Below are 4,927 nucleotides of genomic sequence, written 5' to 3'. Positions count from 1 at the left end.
TATAAAGGTAGATATATGTATATATAAAAGAAAGTTGTGAAACTAGGGCCAAGATGAGGGGAAATAATCATCCTGGGGTTCGGTTTCGTTAAATTAGTATTCGTTAGTCGAGGATCGATTTCAACAAGGTTAAAATAAAAGAAAATAATATAAAAAGAACAAAAAAACAATAAAACCGGGTCCAGGGGGTTCAAACCCGCACCCTGGGCCGGTTCAATGTCTTTACAAGAAATGCACCAGCCATCATGCTGGTGCTTCAGTTTGTGTTTATTACACTCTGCAACATATTTAAACAGATCCAACCATAACCCAAATTCAATTACACACCCTAGGAATTCAATCCGTTGATTGGTTCATTGTTCGATTAAATTAACTTGGGGTTATTGTTACTGGATCAAAAACGAATTATAAGCATGTTTCAATTACCTATGGTGGTTGCGAATTTAACGAGTAATAGCTGGGCCGCGGCTGAGCTTGAGTTCGAACAGGTTCTTGATGGCTTCGTATAATGTAATTAGATTAGGGTTTAGTGTCGTGAGGTTGAGAGAGATGTGTGAGCGAGTTTAATTGAATTATGGACGTGCTTATATAGTGTTTTAGGGTCGGTTAAAGCCGCGGATTATTTTAGGTCGATTAGTTGTCAATTCTTCATTGTTTCCTATAATTAAAGTGGCGGTATGATCGTGTTTTTATGGAGAATCATTTTTGAAATGTCAATTTCGTGATTTTGGTAGAAAAACGCGAGTTGCCATTGTAGAGAGAGAGGCGTCGGCTGAGCTTAGGAGGGAAGAAGGAAGGATTATTTTATTATTAAAATTTTGAATGAAAGTTGCAGTTTGGCCCCTGGTCTATAGAGTTGGGTTTAAAACAAGTTTAACGTTTAGTTAGGGGCATATTTTGTATGTCTTTTGAAATATGTTATATAATAACCGAAACTAATTCAGGTGTCGTGAAGTAAAATACATGATGGATAGAAATTACAATAAACCGAATAATAAAATATTTTTTTTAAATGGGTCGGGTTTTATGATCCAAAATTTAATGAATGTTACAGTATTCACAACTTTTTGAAAATTTCGTTCTGAAATTAGAACACACGACATAATTCAATACTCTATGTTGCATTAACGGTGAAATAAGAAAATAAGGAACCATCAAAATTGAAGTTACATGCCTGTTACAAAAAAATTTTAAAGTCCTGTTAATTGCAAATTAAAGAAAATAAAGGTGCATTTGTCGAAAAATTTGTATTTGTATGGTAAACTACAAATTGTTTTTAAACAGGGATTTGAGTAGCAGTGCATAACTTTTTTATATAAAATTTGTCACACCCCAACCTAAGGCTGAATATGCCGGGGCGCGACATAATTGTATCATAGCTCAAAAGATACTAAAGTAAATACACGTGTCAATATCTAAATTATTTATTTCATATAATAATTCAAGTACGCAAAAATATAAACATTGTCTCGAATTAAATAAACATTACAACTTAAATAAAAAAAAAATCTCGAATTAAAGTGTGAAGCCCCAATCCCGGGGGGCCTTACCGTGGGCAGCGTCATAAGCAAATAGTTCAACTAGAATTAAAGCAAAAACCATAGCAGCGGAAACTAGTCTTACAATACGGAAATTAAAACAGAATCCGAATAACCAAATAAGTTCAAGTACGGAAATAAACGGAATAAACGAAATGCCAGTCTTTAAACAAACGGATAACTTCTAGTGCAGCCAAGAGGGTCCAGATCTTCTGTCAAGTACCTGAAATCAGTCTGATATACATATATGAAAAACGTCAGCGTTGCTGAGTGAGTTCTAGTTTTTTTTAATGTTATCATAAATAAGGTTTAAACATTAAACGTCATAGCATATTTAAATGTGCGAACATAGCATATAAATAGTCGGCGCACCGGGTCATATGGGATCCGTAGTTGCCCCGAACAAGCCAAACACAAAGTCATGACATTGATTGAGGACTTCTTAATTTGCCCCATGAGAAGACTTCTTAATGTGCCCCTTGAGAGGACTTCTTAGTTGACCCAACCGGTGTCCGATCTTTTAAAATATGAGCATCAACTTAACACGTGCTTGCAAACCAAGTGTAATTTATTAGAAATATATAATTTCTTTCACAATACTAATCATTATAAAATCTCCTTTACTATATATATATATCAGCCCAAAAAGAAAAAGAATAGTAAAACATTTACAAGTGGGCTCGTAGAACTCACCTTAACGTATGGTGCAAATTAACAAGGAGCTAGAGAGTTAACGGGCGACGAACCCGCGAGGACCGAAACCTACAATAATATATAATGTATCCCGCTACTTCATACCCTCACCACCGAGTTACTCTAAGTTCGTTGAGAGTCGGCAATAATGCACCAACAGTCCAACCGAACCTAAGATTATCCTACTGTTTCCGTGAATGCGGTGTAGTAATTATAGTTGGAAACATGTATGCCTTTTCTTATTTATATTCCATTGGTATGGTTCATGCATAGATGCCATGAAAAAAAAAAACACAGCAAGTTTAAGAAAGTAACCATATTGATCACCATCATGATCTGCTTCTTTAGTGACACCTTGACAAAATTAAGATCATGTTTTCGCAATTAATCAACCGATGAGAATCGGTTCTTTTGCATGTCCCCGACCCGGTTAGCCCACCTTAGCTTAGGGTGCAACGGTTTATCGTTTTGCTTAGTCGGCCATCATATTATAACCGAGTCGGGCTCACGCAAGCATGCGTGGTGTGAATGACCAACCAGTTTGATCTGACCAATTTTTTTTATAGTAACAACATATAAACCGGTAAGGATTCATGATCCTTACCTGAAATTATTTCCGATTGATGGCTAGACGAGAGCTTAATAGAACCCTTTGCAACGGTGAGGCAAATTCAACGACAAGGAAACCGTAATCCTACACGTCAACAAGAACCGATCATTAGAGGATAAAGATCGACTTCGTGCTAAAACTGAGTTCGCGTGACTTACTTGTGGATCGAAGCAGAAAGATTTTGCGCTAAACTCGCTTAATAGAAACTGTAAGCAACAGAGACGAATCCCGGCCTACACTAACCGCAGCACCACACATGACGGAGGAAACCAGTTAATACACTAACTTATCAATTTAGAACGCAAACTAAAACTCATGGTAGAGACTTACCTAGAATCGGAGGTGGAAGATGATCTCCGAGAACTCCGGTTAGATCCGATGGTTTATGCGGAAGTGACGAGTGATGATGGAGTTCATGTTTAAATAAATGGATGCAAATATTAATTTTCACTTAGGCCCTCCCACAATCTCCACTTAATAACTTGTTCCCAAAGTTAAAAAAATAATATTCTAAGACAAACCCTTGAAGTTCCTTGAATGCCATATGCTCCATAAGTTAAGGTAATTAGCGGTTCCGCTTGATTCAAATTAATATACATACTATACAAACGATCATACGTGAAGTAGGGGTGTTACATAAAGGCACTAAAGTATCATAGCTATGAAAATTTCGTCCCGGTATATTTGGCCAAAATCACGAAATTGACATTTCAAAAATGATTCTCCATAAAAACACGATCATACCGACACTTTAATTATAGGAAACAATGAAGAATCAACAACTAATTGACCTAAAATAATTCGCGGCTTTAACCGACCCTAAGACACTATATAAACATGTCCATAATTCAATTAAACTCGCTCACACATCTCTCTCAACCTCACAATACTAAACCCTAATCTAATTACATTATACGAAGCCGTCAAAAACCTGTTCGAACTCAAGCTCAGCCACGGCCCACCTATTGCTCGTTAACCCTCAATTCGCGACTACCATTGGTAATTGAAACATGCTTATAATTCGTTTTTGATCCATTAACAATAACCTCAAGTTAATTTAATCGAACAATGAACCAATCAACGGATTGAAGTCCTAGGGTTTGTAATTGAATTTGGGTTATGGTTGGATCTGTTTAAATATGTTGCAGAGTGTAATAAACAGAAACTGAAGCACCAGCATGATGGCTGGTGCATTTCTTGTAAAGACATTGAGCCGGCCCAGGGTGCGGGATCTAACCCCCTGGACCGTGTTTTATTGTTTTCTTTGTTTTAACCTTGTTGAATCGATCCTCGACTAACGAATACTAATTTAATGAAACCGAACCCCGGGATGATTATTTCCCCTCATCTTGGCCATAGTTTAACAACTTTCTTTTATATATACATATATCTACCTTTATATAATGATTATATATATTTATAATAAGAGTTAATGTCCATTTTCGTCCCTATGGTTTGCTACTTTCGTCACTTCAGTCCAAAGTTTGAAATTTTGTCAATTTAGTCCTTATAGTTTTAAACATTAGCCAATTACGTCCTCTAGTCTAACGGCATCCAACTATGCCGTTAGTTTAAGGGGTATTTTTGTCTTTCTTCTATTTATGTTTAGTTAATGGCTAGTTTCGTCCCTGTGGTTTGATACTTTTGCTACTTCAGTCCAAAATTTGAAAATTTTTCAATTTTATGTTTAATTTATTCAGCTTTTTTTTCTTTTTTTTTGTCTATAGCCTTTAAGAGCATAAGCCAAGCCCAAAACCATCAAGCATCGACCAAAACAGGTTTACGTTTACTCTGTCGATAACAATAATCATATCCCCCTCGTATTTAGTTTCTAGACATTTTCTAAACTCTCCCTCATGGTGGAATTCATTGGTAAAGTGGTCAAGGTAATTCCCTAAAACCGTACTATACCGATAAAACTAAAATCGTTTCTTTGGTTAATGCATAATAGTTACGGTTTAGAGATTAACATATTGTAGCAAACATCTTGGTCGAAATCACATCAGGAGGTCAAATATCCCGCATTTCCATGTTTGCTCAAGAAATCGATACACTAGATTGCATGTGTGTTCTTCAAATCGTGGTG

This window comes from Bidens hawaiensis, unplaced genomic scaffold (assembly GCF_021521415.1).
Source record: "Bidens hawaiensis isolate Kalapana, Puna unplaced genomic scaffold, B.hawaiensis_p1.1 tig00015446_1, whole genome shotgun sequence".
Taxonomy (NCBI): Eukaryota; Viridiplantae; Streptophyta; class Magnoliopsida; order Asterales; family Asteraceae; genus Bidens; species Bidens hawaiensis.
Note: the sequence above shows the minus strand (reverse complement) of the source record.